The sequence below is a fragment of the Cryptomeria japonica genome, chromosome 4, assembly GCF_030272615.1.
Source record: "Cryptomeria japonica chromosome 4, Sugi_1.0, whole genome shotgun sequence".
In the NCBI taxonomy this organism is placed as follows: domain Eukaryota; kingdom Viridiplantae; phylum Streptophyta; class Pinopsida; order Cupressales; family Cupressaceae; genus Cryptomeria; species Cryptomeria japonica.
In genome coordinates this window covers 625,929,215-625,949,810 of record NC_081408.1, presented here as the reverse complement: position 1 = coordinate 625,949,810, position 20,596 = coordinate 625,929,215, and positions in this window count along the sequence as shown.

The window sequence follows — 20,596 nt, the reverse complement described above, 5'->3', positions numbered from 1 at the left end:
TAAAAAGAAATTTGACTGCCTTGTTTTTAGCTTTAAGAGTTGACTCATTGATTTTATGGACAACTTTTGTGTAAGTTTCTCCAAAAGCATCAATTTAAATCTAATTAATCTGTTAAGACATCTAAATCAAAACCCCTTCAATGAAAAGACCTTGTCGCAGCCTTAACACAACGAATGGGCTCTTGATATATTGGTTACTCTGTTGTGTCCCATTGCCCCATGCTTCAGTATTATAAGGATATTTCACGTGGGTTGGGCAATAACATCTAGTTTTCGATCATTAGAATAGCTGCACTAAACTGCGTAATTGAAACTAAGAATTGTGTGTGACAAGATGCTCTTGCAGATCCAAGATTGTTCCAAGCACAAATTTAGTGATTTGTCTTAATCTTAAATCTTGAAAGGCTATTGCAAGTTCAGTAATTGAACATTGTTACATTGAGAGGTGCTACACAATGGAGAGCTAGTGGAAGGTTGGGGTGGATAAGATTAAGAAGAGATACAACTTAAGGAGTGACTTTCATGCAATAACAAGCATATAAAAGACATTTTTTTGTTGAGATTGGGCATATAACTTGAGTCCTATTTGATCCTATTTGTACTTGTTCTTAGCGACTGATCTTGATCTTTATTTTTCCTCTTTCTTTCTTTTATTAGATTTAGATTTGTGAAAATGATCTTGATTCGTAGAAACAATACAATTATTGTTAAATCCAAGTAGTTTGAGGTCAACTTTAAGTTCTTGGTGTTGTATGTAAAGTGTAATCCTACTTCATTTTAGATTGTCACTTAGATCCAATTGTTATATGTTATATCTCATCTTAGAGCTATCATTTGAAAAACATTTATCATAATATCTACATTTGCACAATCATTTAGGGTAGCTTGCATATTTGGGAAAGTTGTCCTTGATCATTTAGCTAACCAGTGGATTTGTATCTTGACATGGTTTGATATAAGGAAATAATTATGCCTACCATGTGTATACAAGATAGGAATTGAGTCTGAATATTATATTTGATGTTCAACATTTATATAGATATAATCACGATCTCAAATGATCTAGGTTTCAATACCAATGTTCATGTACTACTGAGTATATTAATGATCTTGATTTCGATATTAATATCCATGTACTGATTCTCATGATTGAGATCTAGGTTTCAATACCAATGTTCACGTACTGCTGAGTATATTAATGATCTTGATTTCGATATTAATATCCATGTACTGATTCTCACAGCTCGCTCTTGTAATCTTCGTCATGTCACCTCCAACTAAATTGTATCATATATATATATATGTGTGTGTGTGTGTGTGTGTGTGTGTGTGTGTGTACATATATGTATGATGCTCAGAGACAATAGAGGAGATGCAACTCTACGTGAAGAGTCTTGAGGCCAAACCGATTCATAATTTAATCAATTCAATTATAATCGGTTATGCTTTAACCAATGATTAACAAATGAATCGATAACTAACCAATTGTAGAATAATGCGATAATAGAAGTAGGTTAATGATGATGATTTGGTTTGACCATTGATCGGGTTAACTAAAGTTATGACTAATATCATTAACCATTTGGAGATATACATAACGCCGAATATGATTCATATATATATTGGTCACAAACTGTTATATTGTATCCCGAATGTACTTCGATGATCTGCAATTGTATAACCTTTATATATATCCATCTACAATGATCGTATCATCTTTGATATATGATACTCAAGGGTTTTCATTAATCAATTTCATTATGATCGGTTAATTAACTTAACACTAACAATTATCCCTAAGGTTGGGGATACAGAGGACATTTGCAATTGGAGGCCTATTACCTTACTCGATGTCTCCTATAAGATCATTGCCAAAGCCTTGGCTCTCAAGATTCATCATCTCCTGCCCTTGATTGTTTGTCTGAAGCAGACTGGATTTATCAAATCCAGGTTTATTCTGGATAATATTATTGTTGTTTGGGAAGGGATGGACTGGGCCCAACGCTCCCAACAACGGACAATCTTCCTTAAGATTGGCTTCGCTAAAACGTATGATCGCATTGAGTGGCCATTTATTCTGGCTATGCTCAAAGCTCTTGGCTTTGACCCCATATTCATTCAATTTGTCCAGATGTTATTCGGAGATGCCTCGACCTACATCACCATCAATGGACGTCAGTCTGAGGCTTTTGGTCTTTTCAGATCCATTCTCCAGGGTTGTCCTCTGGCTCCTACTTTATATGTTCTTGCAACGGAGGGTTTTGGGTACTTGCTAACGCCATCTTTGTTGGGTGTGTCCATGGAATCTCCCTACTTGAGTCACCTTCTCAACTTGTCAATGGCCATTTTGCGGATGACTCCTTTCTCACTCTCATTGAGGAAGAAGATAATGTTTAGATTGCTCTTCAATGTCTAGACACTTTTTGCTTGGCTTTCGGCTCGGCCATTCAATGGCACAAGACGCAATGTTATAGGCAGTCTTTTCTTCCCGCCCCCGCCTTGGATTCTTCAATATGGTTGGAAATGGCTTCATCATGGCAAAAAATTTCGCTTTCTAGGCATTCCTTTTGCCTTTCAAGCTTCGCTTGTGGATCTTTGGAATGTTTGTTTAAGCCAGGATTGAGTAAAAATTAGCCTATTGGATAACCAAGCCTCTCTCTCTGGTTGGCAAATTTCAAATTTGTTCGAAGGTTTTGGTTGCCACTCATGTCTATTACTCTTCATGTTGGGCTCCTTCCAAGGCCTCTTACATGAAGTTGGAAAGACTTTTGCCGGCTTTTCTTTTGGCCTCTGGTTCTGACCATCAAGGTTTTCACAGAGTCACTTGGGAGTATTGTTGTCTTCCCAAGAAGTCCGAAGGGCTCAACCTTATTTCTACCTAGAAACAAGGGCTTGCTTTATGTGCTAAATGGATTATCAGAGCCTTATCTGGCGATGAGGCTTGGAAAATCCTTCTTCGACATTGTATTTCTTTGGAGTTTCCTGCCAATAGGACGACTTGGAAGGGGATTGGTTTTCAAACCCTTCTCATAATGAAGACCCAGTTCAGATCCAAGGTACTTTTGTTGTTAAAAGCATCTGGCATGCTTGGAAAGCTATTAAGCCTTGGCTTTGGTGGGCGGGCGATGCTTTTGGTGATGGGATCTCCATGAATCAACACAACCTCTGGTGGTCACCTCTTTTTCAGGTGCAAGGGTTACCGCTGGCCAAGATCCAAGGTGTTAGTGCTTTCCGTTTTCACAAATGCGACATTCAAACACCTAAGGACTTGTTTTCCAGAGTTTCTATGAGTCTCCGGTCATAGGATGAACTCTAGGTCCAATTTCATCTGTCTCAACCAGATCGATAAACTTACAACCTTCTGGTTTCGATCTTACCCTCACATATGTTACGTAAGCTTGGCATTTACTCTGTTAGACCTTGGTGGAAGGATTGGAAGTGGTATCCTTGGACTCCTTTCACCAGCTACAAACCCAAAATGGGTTATCTCTGGTTGGTGCCCCATTTGCCTATGGTCCATATTCTTAACCAACGGTGGCATTTGCAGTCTTCTCAGAAATCCTGGAGACTCCGGTTTCTTGATGTTTGGTTCGCCACCACTGAACCCAAGATTGGACACTTTGCTTGGTGTGTTCTTTTTCAAGGGTTGCCTTTGGGTTCCAGGCTTAAACATTTGAGGGTTCTTGATCCCCGATCCCCTTTTCTTGGTCACCCAGAAACTTTTATGCACATTTTTTTGTTTTGTAGAAGAGCTCAACAGTATTGGAGCTAGATCCATGATTTCTTTCTGCCTTTTTGGCCTGAGCCCTTTCTTGGCATATGGCTCTTCTGGGAGATTCGCCTAGAATCCCCTTCAGGTTTTCCCAGATATGGCATGCTTTCAAAATGAAGATCCTATTTACTCTTTGGAAAGATAGAAATGTTCTTTTTACTTACAACTCTTTGGATATTAATGTCTCGCTCTATGCTAAAGCTTGCATTTGTAATAATGTATTAATGCAGATTCAAGTACAAGCAGATAAAATGGCTCTTGAGGTGGGCCACTTATAGGAGCTCCTTTAGCATTGGGGCAATGCACCTTGTGCGATTGCCAAAGTGCTGCTAGATTCTGTTTTTGTCAATCGGACTCTGCCCCGTGGCCGCCGTCATGGCCGAAGCTCCTCTGCCCGACGCTCTTAGACCCTGTGATCCTAGGCTCCTCGCCGCTCCTCTAGTGGGAGAGACGACGTGTGGAGGCACCACTCAGCTTCTCCTCCACGTCGTGGCTCTGCCTCCGGGTGGCCTTCTGCTGCTCCTGTTAATTTGGCTCCTGCTGCCGGTGATGGTTCTAGATGGTCTATTGCCACCACCTCCAAATTTCCTCGCCTGGCTCTAGCTATTTCGCCTCCCAAGCGAGACGAAGGAGAAGAAGAAAAAGACCCAAAAGATGGATGGTTTGTGTCGAACCCGACTACTGGTCCCGTTGATGTATGGGGCAAGAAAGATGACCAAGATTCTCCCCCCTTGGCTGCCACTGCTTTGGCTGCTTGAGGAAGTTTTTTGATGAATAGCTTTGTTTTTTAGCTCTGGCTTCTTGCCGTGTGACTCCCGTGAGGTGATCTTGTATCCCCCGACCTTTTTTTGTGAATACGTACTTTAATATTATTATCTAATAGAGAAGGCCTATTCATCAAAAAAATACATATGTTAAATTTCAATTTGATTTGATTTTAACACCAAGTATATATACGTAACTATTCATGTCAAGACAAAAGAAGCTTTTGTGGAACTTCTTTGAGAGTGGAAATGGAAAAGGAGATCAAGATGGAGTAGAAGCATGTGTGAAGCGTGCACTTCACCAACATGAACTTGCAGGTATTCTCTGAACATTTACTTAAATTTAATAATCTAAGTTAGATACATATCTTTAAAAGATATATGGGTTGTCCACTTTTCTAAAGCGAGATCTTGTGTAGGTAACACCATACAGAATTCAAATGAAATTGTTGAATGGTGCAAAAGTCATTTTGCTATTCGTGATACAACATACAACAAGCGTTATTTTGGGGAAGTTAAAGGTATTTATTCTTGTGTTCAAAATAGTTTAAAATTCAACATGACATAAATGAAAAGTAAATTATTAATTTTGTTGAATTGTGACTTTGATGTACATTTATTTTAAAACTGTGTATTGAACTAGAAATGTACATGTGTGTTTCTAAATTCATAAATTTGTAATAGATATTGATCGATCAAATCCTTACAATTATCAAACAATTAATGGTAGTAGAAGTTTACATCAAGTCATGACTATGGGACATAACAAACCTCTTGTTATTCTTGTCAGAGAAAAATCATGTTTTTGTCTTGATTGCATTGAAAACAACACAACTGCTCAATGTGAGAACATTGGAGAAGGATATGTTCTACAATGGGAAATGAAATAGTTAGTCGCAATGCCTTCTTATGAAGATAGTGACATTATTGATATTCATGATCCTCTATATTTAGCTGATTATGAACGTGTTTCTGATTTAGTTGTTATAGGTGCATGCGTGCATTTTTTTTAAATATGTACAGTTTTTAAATTATTATTTATTTTATTGTTCAAATAATTTATGATAATTTTGTTTGAAATATATGTGGTCTATGTAGGTGATATTTTTGCAGTGGTTGATGATCCTGACAATATTGAAGGTGTAGATTATTATCTACTGAGATGCACAAAACCAAAATGCAAGTTATTAGAATCAGTCAACGATGGTGATGGACAACAATATCCCATTGTTCTAGTTGTTGTTGAAGGCACCTATTATCAACAAATAAAGATAGATAAAAATGGTGTAACATTTGTTGATTATATGCCAGGCCAAAAAATTCTACACTACAATCACTGAGTAATAGCAACAAGATTGCATTTGGAGACATTGCCAAAAAGAGGATGTGGCGACCAAAAGTGGAGGTTGCCTATTGAAGATCATGAAAAAAATTTAGAGATTATAAAAGATAGGGAGGATCCAGATTATATGTATTAGGAGCTTTAAGTTAACTAGTCATGTTTGAACTTTTTATATTAGATAGGTCGTACTCGATGAACTCATATTTTCTAGGACTGGATCATATATATCTATCTAGATATAAACATGTGTTTGTTTGGATAGTGTGTATGGTTATATATTATATATATTGCACATGGACATTTACTTTTGTGGATGCATAAATTGTTAAAGAAAAAATTGTGCATTGAATTTATGTTTTAAATTTTTTATTTTGTGGATGCATTGAATTTTTACATGTATGGATTTGAATTTTTATTTGTATGTATGTGTATGGATTCATTTTTATATACATGTATGGATTAATTTATACATGTGTTCATAGATATGTGTGGATTCATTTTTATTTACATGTACACAGTTACACCTAGATCATAGTGCATGTGTGAATCACCTATAAATCATCTTAAAGTTCATGCATGTACATGTCTAAATTTTGTAATCTAGTTTGCTCGGTATTTTTAAATAGTACCTTAATATCTAAATATCTTGAGACCATTGAAGAATCTACTACTTACATATAGAATCCAAAGATCATGTTGAAACTTTTTAATTTTTTTTTTGAAGAGTGAGATTGAATTTAAATTTGCGATCGATATTTAGAAAGTTATGAAACCTTGATATATATAACATTTAACTTGCAAATAATATATATTTTAATTTAAATGATCTATCTATAATTTATATATCTATCTAACATTTCGAGATCCCATGAAACACAAATCAAATTATCAAGTCATCAATTAACATTTAAATTCAAGTTGTTCACAAAACCAAACAATATCAATATTCATGGAATGTAAGATAGTAAAGCCAAAATAGTAAGACAGTTATATAATATATAATGAAATGCAGATCTACACATCTATGTATGTACTAAAATATGTCCAAGAAATATCTAGAAAATATATATCTATAAAATATGTTTGTAATGTCTACAAAATGTGTGTGTGTGTATGATGTACATACAAATAAAACATGTGTCAAATGAATGTATAAGGGTCAGTCGAGGCCCTGTCCTGATCCATGTCCTGATCCCTACGCCTGCAATAGAGTACACATGTACATACATTAAACATTCATACATATAAAATTAAGAATAAATGGTAAAAATCTCATTAATTGAATAATTTATATCAAGGTATTTAATAATTTTTGAACTTAATTTAAAAAAATTATTAAATAAGTTATACCTAATCTTTGGTATCTGCATCATTTAATAACATACATGTGGTCTAGATAAACATACTTGGTCTCTAAAATCTCCACCATGTACATGCAGTCTACGACTACGAGATGAAGAGAGACGTGATCGTGGCTCAATCTACAATGTAAAAATTTTGTTAGATAAATAACTTTCCTGGAAAATTTGAAAAAAATCAATTAAAATTAATAACTTTCCCTTTAATTTGAACTTTAAAAATGAATAAGTTATACCCATGTCTCATGATGAATAGGATCAGTAGTTGTCTGCAAATCTCCACACATGGATCCTAACATAATTCCCTATAGTTCACAAATTATAATTATAATTAAAAAATTATACCTCTAGAATATAGAAATCATGTATATATATATGTAACTCAAATTTTATAGCAAACTATAGATAGTTTTTAAAATTAATTTTTAAATTTATACCTCATTTGTAGCATGTAATGCTCGCCCGATCCTACTGATGTCAGAATCATGTAAGGAGCCCACTACAACATCACCATCAAGGTCTGTGTCCATAAGTAGACTAGTGTAAACCCCCTGAACTCCGGTATCAGGTGTTGTGGGATCCGACGATGTATGAACACCAGGAGGAGGTGTATCCTAACCAACTGTTATATGTTGGGGAGAGGTTGTAGGATGTGCAACACCATGATGAGAATCTATAGCACCACCATGGCAATCAGGAGCCGGTCTACCAAATACTCATCCAACATATATTGATGCCTCATTAGAGGGAACCCATGCTCCAAAGAAAGAACCTGATATGCATCCAAAAGATCAATGGATAGACATGCACTCATCTCTCGCAAAGGATCTACCTCATGCAGTGGTATGTCTACTTGAATGTAGGGATCGTAACTCGTAGATGTATCATCAACTGGAGGAATGCTAGTATGAGAATGTAACAAATATTTGCCCACACGATCCGATGTTATCTGGTCAACCTATGTCGCAATAGAAGCAATACTTCAAAAAAAAAATCTCACCGGGTGTCATCAGTTGTACTATCTATTGCATGTGAGAGTTCCAAACATTTTGGAAGAACTAAAAGTTTTGGACCAACTAATGCTCGCTTATTAGCAGGTTCTGGCACATCAAGCCATCTAAACTTATCTGAAAATCTGCCTCTCCCCTATCAAGCATGCACGGGAAAAATTGTATAGTCTACATCATAGCGCAAATGGAACTCTGTAAATAATTGTTTGCAAAAATAGAGGGACAAGTCATCCTTTTAGGGCCACCTATGATGAGCGGCCAACCATCTGGGATATATAAAAGGTGCCACAAGTACATCTATGCACCTAGTAGTCAGACAACCTCTTATTCTACCTTTCGATTGATAAAAGGGGAACATACTCTTCACATCAGTAGTAGAAACATCATCATTGATTTTTTGCCATTTTACAGTACCATCAACACTATGTGAAAGAGAAATATAGAATGCATCAATGTTGATGTCATCATATAGGTTATATGTTTGAACAATATCAATCATATGGCGTAGCTCATCTCTAATGGCCAATGCCCTTTCCTTATTTGTAAGATTAGGGGTGTTATCCAATGTGTGATCTAGGTGCTTTAAAGCACATTGTAATGTCTGTGTGGTTTGGTCAAAAAGACGTTGCCTCTCACTAACAGATCTTGCAGACTGGTGTGTTGTCTGCTCACTACCACCTGGATGAACACTAGGCTCAGATCGAGTATGATGTGAACTAGGATGATCTGCCATGATGGTATTAAAAATATAGATATCTTCATGCACACGTACATTACAATTTAAAAATAAATTTTTTACTTTAAACTATATATATATATATATATATATATATATATATATATATATATAGAACATCTTTTTCTTTCAAGAATATTGAAATAAAGTAAAATTTTTCAAAAAAGATGTAAAACTAGATATATAATTACATATAACAAATTTAGACACGTGTACATAAAATTAGCATTACAAACATATATAGAACACTGTAAATGTAAATTAATACAAATTTGACATTTAAACATATAAAAGTGAAAGAAATTTAAACATCACGGAAACATCTTAAAGTAATATTATGTCATGTTTAACAGGTAGTCTTAAGGGGATTTATGCAATGGGGTCATATGGAGTAATTTTTCCTTGAGGTGTCTTGATATGGTTGTTGGAAAGATTGATTGACCTTTGGCATTTGACTCTTCAATGTGATAATTTCGTTTGCCAATATTTGAATCATAGTATCAGAAGAAGTGGAAGGGCAAGCATTACTTATTTGTAATTTTCTTTTTCATTTACCTAAAGTAATGAAATTGCCTTCTAAATCTATTGTTGTAGTTTGAGTGACTAATAAATTTGTTTCTCTTGCCCTTCTCAAGTGGAATCTTATGTCAAGAGGCATTGAGTTGATGAAGAAACATTTATAATTTTTAGTAGTCGGTATTTTGGCAATAGGAATTTTATTAAATTTTACATCAAATTCCCTCACGAGTTCATGTATTTCCTTCTTTAATTGTGTCAGCTGAGCCAAAAGGGGATGGTCATTTTCTACACTTTTAAATTTGTCCTTAAACTTAATTCTCATGGAATTCCATGAGTCTATTGTCGCTTTGAGAAAGTCATAGAACTAGACTACAACAACATCAGTAGAGATTCTACAAACAATTTGACTGTAACAACATTTTGGACTCCAAGGACTCCACATGCGGCATATAAGGCACTCAAGTGTTCATCTAATAAAATTTTTCCATCACCTTTGAAGTTTGATAGAATTTTCCTAGAGCCTTAAGGTAATTCATTCAACTTAATTCATGGGTTTAAAGGCCTAATACCTACTTCCCATGATACTGGTTGTGTCATTGCAAGAGTAAAATTCATGACAACAAGAAGAACAATGTTGTGTAAGGTTAGAGCTTATTTCTCTTCTAGATGGGAGTAGAGCATATGAAAAGTTCACTTCTTGTAATGGTTCAAAAGTAGAATCAGGGTTTCATCTATTACGTTCACTTCTAGTGAACCTTCTCAACTCCAACATGTCTAGATAACCAAATGATTATAGACACTGTTATTATAGATTAATTAATTATTTTCTAGACTTGGTTCCGTAACTAATTATGGCACTATCTCTGACCTTAATTTTGTTGAGGGCCTAAATTTCTTGCAATTATCACCTGAGAAAACCTTCTATTATTCTCTCAAAAAACTACTACTAGTTGCTAGGCCAACTCTTCTTCTTCTTCCAAAATAAGATTTACTTTTATTTATACAAAAACAAATTTCTCTTATGTCACCAAGATAAAGTATTTAATTGTGAGATGATACCTTCTTGTTCAATGTGAACCCAATCTAAATTTGGTTGTACGACGGGAAAGTTGTTATTATGTGGTAGAACCATAATTTTTCATAATAAGGGAACCATTATTAAATATTTATTCATTATGTTCCATAGTAGAATCACCAAAAATAGGTTAGTTAATAGATTTTTCTTTCCAAAAAAATAAATAAATTGACTCTATTTTACCTAGGTAAGAAGACAAATTCCTAACAAATAGCTGGGCAAACTATTGATTAGTTTCCCTCTCAATTTAAAAAAGGTATAGCTCCCTTCATATGATCATATATTTTAATTTTTGAATATTTAAACAAGGGTATACTTTTAACCAGAAAGTAGTAAATGCAGATCAACATTTGCACAGTCATGTTACAAATGCGATAAATGAACTTGAAACCAATAAAATAATTTGGAAATATTAACTTCAAACACACACGTTGGTGAGACCTTTGAAAATAATCACCACTAACATTCAAGGCGAAGATTGAAAAATAAAAAATGAATGAATGACTTTAGATTTTATCAAAATCAACTAAACTCTTATAGAGAAAGATGAATGCCACTTAAATGAATATTTCATCCACAAATAAATGACAATATTCACATATCCATTCAAACTCACAATTTAAGATGAACATTAAACTAAACATTCAATTCTCACCTGCGCACAAACAAAAATACTCTCTAGATAATAGCAAAATTTTATTGATCCTATATCTCATCATGTCTCACTCTTGCACTAGAATGCAATGGGGATCAAAATTATGGACCCTTTGATAGTCCTTTGATTACATATTTATAAAGTCTCCACATGTAACTACTTGAAAGTCTTTTAAACTAAATCTTTAAAAGGAATTATTTAAATAATTTTTAAAATACATTTAGCTTTACAAAATATTGAAACTTTGTAAAGTGACTTCAGTCCATGTTGGCTACATCTACCTGATTTTGTTGTTGTTCCACCAACCAAGCTTTTTAATCCTTTAGAGATTGTATCACTGCAAGGTTTCCTTCATGTTGAGGGATAAGAATGTTCCTAGTTCTAAGTTTCCACAGGACCTTGTTTGCACGCAAAACAACAACTCTAGCAGAAAAATATGTTGGATGGACCTTATATCAAGAAAATGTTGAATCTATTATCACCAGCTTCAATAATTTTTATTTGTTAAAGGTAGTATCGTCTCAGAATGTGTCGATGGTGTTTTGGAATTTAACCTTCAATTCATCTACAACAACATCTCTTATATTATTATTCTTCTTAATTTGCCAACCAATATCTTTGAAATACTATATAATGTCTACTACCATGTTGTTGCATTCCCTAAGTAACTTTTTTGGTTCCCCGATATTTTGTTTTAGGTAGGTGCCTTTCCATTTGATACTTTCCTTCCACATTATGCATTCGATATCATTGGCATCATGCAGAATATATTCTTATACAAATTTATCCATGACCATATCAAAAATAATTTCTTTGAATTCTTGTTCTGACTTTAGCCATGTAGCCTCTTCTTACTTTACATTGACAATCTTTGTATTGGCATCATTCCTTACTACCACAATATTATCATATACCCTTCTCATCTTCTCAATGAAGGGAGGTCCCTTATCTTTCAATTCTTTGATCCATTCTTGTATAGTTATATCAAAATGGCTATCCCTCTAGACTTTGCTTACCATTTCTTTCCATGCTTTTGAGTTTTCATCAAAGTATGCTTTAAACAAACTAACAGGTTGAGCATAAGGATCAACCAAACAAGTTGACCATAAGGATAAGCCAATGATTACAAGCAACTCGTAAGCAATTCTACTATTTTATTCAATTACTCTTTATATTGTTTGTCCTTTTTTGTTCTTCTCACTAACCTAGTTGCAATCAATTGGAAACTATGGACAACTCACCTACTTACAAGCTAGAAATTATGGGCATCTCACCTACTTACCAATCTAGTAACAGAGAATCATTATACTAATTGATCAAAAATAATTAAGCTCTTTATAAAGTTTCATAGTATGTCTATTGCAAATTTCCTTCATTCCTCTTAATGTAGATGAGAGGAAGGGAGCCATTGACCTAGTGCTAGGTGGAGGGAGTCTGCAAGGCTAAAAGGAGAATGAATTCGGTGAGGTGACAAGTGCTACACCTCACTATTGTGTGATGGATGTCCATACCTTGTTCCAAAGCTCCCATTTTGACATCAATTGTAAGAATTTTGTTAGAGATTGCATGTTTTGGCTTTACATTTGGTTGAAAGTTTGTAAATCCTTTTCAACAAATGCAAATGCATTTTTTGCAAATCCTGCAATCATAGAATTGTAAGTCTATATATCTTTGAAGTATCTTATCAAACAGTCAAGTGCATTGTCTATGTATTTTTGGATGCATGCATTTATAGCATTTCTAACTGTGATATCTAACAATAAAAACCACTTCAATGGGTGTCCATACTAGTTATGAAGGCCTCATTTCAGCATAGGCACGTAAATAAAAATTTCTAGGTCAAAAATATGCATATGAAGATGTGCTGGGTGGGAGAAACAGTTTAAATTTTTTTAATGTAATGCATATGGAGATGTGGTAGGTGGAAAAATTAATTTTAAAATTTTTAACTTTATGCTTGAGTAAAGTTGAACGAGAGTAATGATGATTGGAACGATGAACATGATGGGTTGAGGGGCCTGTAGACACATAAAATTATCCTCATAATTGTTCTATTTCTTCTATTAATTAAATAGGTGTTATTATCTATTTACTTAATTCATTAATATTCTTCCTTTATTAATCCATTTGTCTAAATAATTAAATGTTTTCTAAACCTTTCATAAATCCATTTTAATCCTAAATCCTTAATCTCCATTATCCATTTAGTCCCTTCCATATCACAAACCTATCTTATTTATCTCCTTCCAAACTCATCAATATCATCTACCCAACCAATTTGGGATTTAAACAAACAATATCTCCAACCACCTCCTTTATCCCACAATCATCTCACAATGAACTTTCTTTATGAGGACATCTATAAATACATTCCTCCTCTCACATTTGAGCCTCTCTCACTTCTTGAAATCTTCATGTCACATTGTTATTTTGATATCATTTGCATACTTAGTCCTTTTGCAATCATTTTAATAATTTTTGCATCAATCAACCAATCTCATTCTTCCATAGACTCTTGTGCGAATTTCTTGAAATATCTTAGAGCAAAGATAGGATCTTGGTTGATAGAGAAACAATGGAGTTAGATGGCTTATGAATGCATTTTGTTTCATTTATTTTGTATTGTTTTTCATTTGTGCTCATTAGAATGGACTCCATTGGCATGTCATTGGATCTAAATTCTTGAATCTTTGGCTTATAGTTGGGCTTTTAGACCAAGAAACAATTTTCCATATCTTTCATCAACATTTGGCATGCTCGGTGGGACAACCCTTTGTCCTTTAATTGATCTTGTTTTCGTTTGATAGGCATAGTTTTTACTAGGCTTTGCAATGATAGATTTTGTTTAACATTTAATATGTTTTGTTTGTGTTTACAAGTTTTACATTTGTTTATGTGTTTGGTTTATGTGCAAGTTTAGAAAAAAAATTAACAGTTCAAGTGCCTTATCTTTGCATACAAACTTCAACACTTTCAAACACTTAAATGTGTCTTGTATTTACTTGGAGTTTTAACAACATACTTGTCTTTGCATTCACATTTTGCTGATTGTAAACAGCATAATACTTTGTTTTTGCATCCACATTTTCTGCATATAAAACAATCCACATTCTTTGTCTAAATGCATCCATATTTGACAGATGTAAAAGCATTTTATTTGCCTCTTCTCTGCATCCATATTTGGCAGATTAAAAACACTTTGTATGCCTTGTCAATGATCATGTTTGGGCAAGTTTAAAACAATTTGAATTCCTTGTATTTGGTCCATGTTTTTGCAGATTTTAAATGGTTTTGTGCTGGTATTTGATCCATGTTTTGGGGCCGATTTTAAATGGTTTTGTGTTTTTCCATGTTCCCACATTTTGTTGTTATAAAACAATCTACGTGCCTTGTCTTTGCCTCCACATTTTTGATGTTATAAAACTATTTTCAATGTGTTTGTGTTTGTGTTTGTGTTTGTGTTTGTGTTTGTATTTGTTTTTCTTTTGTTTTATTAGTTAGTTTGTTAGTTTTAATTTGTGTTAATATGTTAGTTAGTGTTAGTTATTGTTTTGTTAGTTTGTTAGTGTGTTTGTGTGTATGTTAGTTAATATGTGTTAGTTAGTGAGTTTGGTTGTATTTTGTTTCTATTAGTTGGTTTGTGTGTGTTTTTGTTTGTGATTGTTAGTTCCTATTAGTTTGTGATTTGTTAGTTGTGTTTTTTTGTTTGCGTTAGTGTGTTAGATTAGTTTGTTAGTGTTAGTGTGAGTTTAGAGTGTTACTATAGGGTGTTTGGTTAGATTGTTGATTGTGTTAGTTTTGTTGTGTTTAGAGTATTAGTGAGTTATGTTAGTGTAGGTGTTTAGTTAGTGTGCATTAGTGTGTTTGTTAGTATTGTTTAGCATGTGTGTGTGATAGTGTTTTGTTTCTTTGTGTTAGTAATAGTGTTGTGTTTCTTTGTTAGAGGTAGTGTTTTGTTTCTCTATGAGGTAGTGTTTTGTTTTCTTAGTTTTGTGTAGTTAGTTTTTGAGTTTATGTTAGTGTGTGTTAGTTAGGGTTTAGTGAGTGTGTAGTTTTATTTAGTGTTTTGTTGGTGTTAGTGAGTGTGTTTGTTTTTTAGTGTGCTCTAGTCTAGGTAGTGTTTTAGCTGCCTTTTTTATTTATTTTGGGACTAATCTAGACTAATGATTTGTGTAGCTTGTTTCTTGTATGTCAAAGACTTAAAAATAAAAAACTAGTAATGATTTGTGATGCAGATTTGGGCTTGGTTTTTTTAAATGAATGAATTCACATTTATCTTTCTCAATGGTTAATGAACCTTGCATGTTTTAGATTATACCATATTTTGTTTGATGCGTAAAAAGAACAAGTGTTTGATGTGTATGGTACATTTGCACACATTTTTGTTTTAGTAGATCCTATCAAGTTTAATAACAAATTGGTCAGAGGGTGAAGCCTTCCGCTTCTTAATGTTTAGCCATTCTGCCAACTCCTTATGTATCCACACTTGTGTGAGATATATTAGACCTTACGATAACGAGGCGAGCCCTATCCAAGGATGGGGAGACCTGATGCTCGAATGGACATCAAATCCCTGAATTCTTACTAGACACCTAAGTTAGAAGTTTGCCCTTATTTGCCTTGGTGTGGCGATTTCAGTGCAAGGGGGTAGTTGGTTTTCCCCCCAAGATACTTACCATATGTATTTCCTTGAGATGAGATAGAACTTTCCGGCTTTGTGTAGGCTATTTATATCTTTCCGAAAAAAGGGTGATTAGGTTATGCCTCCAGGCCTAGGGGCCCCTACCTATCCTCTCTCGCAAAGCCAAGATTGTTAAACACTCCTTAAGGTATTGAGAATTCAAGGTGAAGAAATACCAAGTTGTGTGTTGAATCATGTAGCGTCGTAAATTGTACGCGCTTTCTAGGGTGGTACAATTTCACACCTAGTTTAGCACCCACCTTGGCGCATTTTGCATTTTGCATTGCATTTCCCCTTTAGCACTTAATTAATTAAATTAATTAGGTCTAGGGTTCTATTTTATCATCTCCCACATCATAAAGTTGGGCTCTTTCATTAAAGTGTGCCCCTTTCATTTTATTTCTCCAATACATCATTTAATCAAAAACCCTAATTAGGTCCTATTTTGAACTTGGGGGCTTGATTTCGGGGGTCAAAACATCTCGAAATCAGCTGTAACTTCGGGATTCTCTCTAAAATCATCATATCCGACGGCCCTAAAAATTTGGTGAAAAGTTGTCTGGACCATGGCGCCCGGAGTGCAACATGGTCCCGGACATTTTTCCCGAAATTTTAGGAGCGCGATCCAATCATAAAATAAAGCTTAACCCCAAGAAATTGGTGGGAGATTCAATCTTTAAGTTGGCCTAAAGTTGAAATTAAGACCTAGGGTTTCATACATAAGAGCTCTCTTTCTTCATTTGAAAGGATCGGAATTTTGGCTTTCGAGGACCTTCTATGCAGCAAAAGAGTAGATCTTTGAAGACTTCAATAACATTCAACATCCATCCATCAAGCATTCATCAATTTCATTCATTTAGAGCTTGGGAGACATTGAAGAACAATAGGAGATTACCGACTAAAGATTGGCTTGTACTCCTCCCTTGAGGGTTGGGTATGATTTCATGTTGTTTTCATGTCTTTGCATAAGCTTCAATATATCCTTTATTCATGCTTTAGATCACTTTGCATCTTGATTTAGAGCATTTACATTATCATTTACAAGCAATTAGGGTTTACTTTCTAGGTTGCTCTAGTTTGCTTTCTTGCATTTAAGGACCTTGCACACACACTAGGTCTGCACACACAATACATTTTACAATACAACTTGGCTATTCGTGGAGGTGGAAATCACCGAAGCGGGGGTTTGACTAAGGCAAAACCCTATATAGCCGCCCACCACACCTTTTCAGATATAAGTGCAGGTTTCGGAATTCGGACGACGCCGCAAGTTACAGATCCGGAAGAAGCAGACGGAGACCGAACTTCACACCAAATCTCAGAGCAAAAGACCAGGACAGGGGCGTGGGGCGCCCTGGTCCTGCTAGAACAGGGGCACTGGGCGCCCTGGTCCCTGGGACAGGGGCGCTGGGCGCCCTGGTCCTCCTGACAGACAGCATTTTCAGCATTTTTTATAGCTTTTCCAGAGTGCAAAAACAGCAGTTTTCGGAGCAGTTTCAAGGGCAGAATCAGGACAGTGGCGCCCACGCCCCTGTCCTGAACATTTTCATTCATATTTTAACACTGGGTACGCATTTACATTCTTGTCTTGTCCTTGTGTTTACAGCTTTCCATCATTTAAGTTCAATTCTGTAATCTTGTTATTAGTTCATACTTGCACTTTGGGGTTAGGGATTGAACTTGCATCATTTCATCTTTCAATTACAACAAAGGAATAGAAATCCTAATAGGTAGCCCGTGGCTCTCTCTTCCATAAGAAGAAGTAGCCAATTGTGTGATACCTCTAGGCTCTTTCGTATTCCACAAGTGTGTGGTTGAAAGTGAGATTAGGGCATGTTTGCTTAGTGTCACTTTTTCTCCCACACAAATCATTTGCACTGTAATCCAATTGACCTTAGTTAGATAAAATTTGTCTTCAAGTGTTTGTATTGTGTTGAGACCAGTGAAAACTTTGCCTTGAAGGGGTATTGAACATACATATCACGTCTATATGCTCTTTCCTATCAGACATTCAAACATTGTGTTCTTGTGCTTGAGTGTTTTCTTGTCACACTTGTCACTTACAACAAGAAAATTCAACCAAATTTGTTCAGAGATCAACCAGAATTGTCACATTATTAGAACTTTGCACATTTGATCAATGTTCTTACGATTTAGTAATAGAGAATTTAGCATACTAGTGAATCCTAGTTTCTTGGAATAATTTTATAATTCTAGTCTTTTAGGATTTGAGTCTTATTCCTTGCATATCCAGAGCCTCTCATTACTCACACCCATCTGCATATCCATCATTTTTTAAATAAAGCTCTTAGTTTGCATCTAGGTTACTATGCTTGGGCTTAAATCAAACATTGGCTATCATATCACCTTTACCACTTGAGGTCTATCATACTTGAGTTGGGAAGCATATCAATATCTTAGGATGAGGTAACTTGCTTGGAGTCCATCATCTCCTACCTTAGCATACCCTCCTTTTATCATTGTCCTTTTGTATATCCATCATAGAAAAAGTTAATCTTGCCTACATAATCGTTTTCAAACCTAGAGTTACCTTTATCTTACTTTAGAGTTGTCATCATTTAAGTCAGCCCAAAATCTCATATTGATCTTAATGATCCATTTGGAGTCTCATCACATTACACTCTTTAGGTTGTCCTTGCATTTTAGAACTTGCATTTAATCCAAACTTTGAGTCCTCTACATTGTCATATAGGTTAAAGATCAGAATTATCATGCATGCCACCTAAGACTAGATTTCAATTAAGAATGGAACAAATACAAATGGACCATGAAAGAAAAATGGAATGAATAAGAATGGAACAGGAAAAGGGAAAACATCATGAGCCACTTGATGAAGAAGACAACACGTTGAAATTCTAGAGGATCAAGAAAATGAAAACACTAATAGTAGTAGTATTAATAGCAGCAGTAGTGGTGAGGAGGTCGACCAAGAAGATGTAGAATGAGAACTCAAATTGTTCAAGAAGGTGGCAAAAAATAATCTAAAATCTTATTTCAAAGACATGACTGATGAGGGAATAAAGATGCCACTTGATTTTGATGCATCCTTATTTACAAAGGGAAAGCGGGATCTAATAAGTCTCAAAGCTCAAAAACTTACAATGAGGATAAAGTAAAGGATCACAGGCCTTTTTAAGATTAGATTGTAAGAGTTCTACAAAGACTTCAAAACCAACACCCACAAATGACCCTATTTTGCATGAGCTTAGAGCATTATGACATGAATTGGATGTTATTAAGCTTGTTATAACTATCTCTCACAAGTTTTCTATTGAATAGGTTTGTCCTTATCCTTTTGATCCAAGCATTCTGATGCCATCTTTTCCTAAAAATTGGGAGATACCAAATCTTGACAAATATAGAGGGAAAGGTGATCCTAAAGATTATTTGAGAGAATTGTGTGCCGCTACTTTGGAACTTTCCATTGATGAAACTTATCTTATGAGATAAATTCATCGAAGCATTGGGGGGAGTGCTATGGAATGGTTTTCAAGATTACCTCCCACTATCAAGTCATTTCAAGAATTGGCAGATAAATTTATCTCACACTATGCATACAATTGTGAACATGAAGTGACCATGTCAAATCTTTTCAATACAAAGAAAAGTCAAGGAGAACCTTTTGTTTCATTTTTATAGAGAAAAGAGCACCTTACAATATCCCTGATAAGAAACTTGTTGATCTTTACTTCATCTAAAACGTTTAAACTCCTTTGAGGAAGTGATAGAAATGGGAGTTCAAATTGAACAATCTCTTATAGATGATGGTACTATTAAGATGTATAGCAACAAAGATCATAAAGGAGGCTCTAGTTCAAGCAACAATAAAAAGACCTTTTTGGGCTAAGTACAAGAATGTGGTTAATGATGGAGTCGTTGATGCAAAAGCTGCTAAGGGCAAACAACCAATTTATAATCTTAAAGGTTCATCTTCAAAGGGACAGTCAATTGAGTCTGCATTAAAGGATATTCTTGAAAATGATGTTATAACATTGCCAGAGATAAGAGAATATAATCCACAAGTCAAACCTCCATGGTGGAATGAAGATCATTTTTTGTAAATATCATAGACATAAAGGATATAAGACAAATAGTTGCAATAAGCTTAGACATGTGATACAAGATCTTCTTGATGAGGGTAAAATTATAGTTGATGGACATACTCCTTTTGGTAATTCTGACCATGGGGTGTTTATGAATACATTTCCAAAACATGATAAAGATAAAGGGAAAGCCCCTAAATCTGGTGATGGTGTTAATTATAGTAATTCTCAATATGACTATTGCATAAACCATATCAGGGAAGCTAATAATAATGTGAATACCTTTATAATCAAAGGCAAAGAACCTAAATGTGATGTTGTTACCCACAGAGGCACAATTAGCCTTTGAGGTCTTGGTTTTAGTTCTAAACATGCTATGCCAACTTTGCAATATAACCTTCTAGATCATTTAGGAAAAAACCCCATACTAATCTCTATAAAAATCTTACGAATAAAGAAGAACATGAATTGATCTCCCTTAATGCTAAAATAACTAGGGGCAAAAGTTCTAAACTTACAAGTCAAAAGGCATACTTCTTGATCCTAAGTCTCCATCATGCCATGCCCCTTTCACTTCTTTTAGCACTCATAATCCTTCATTCCATTTTAATTTGTTCCAT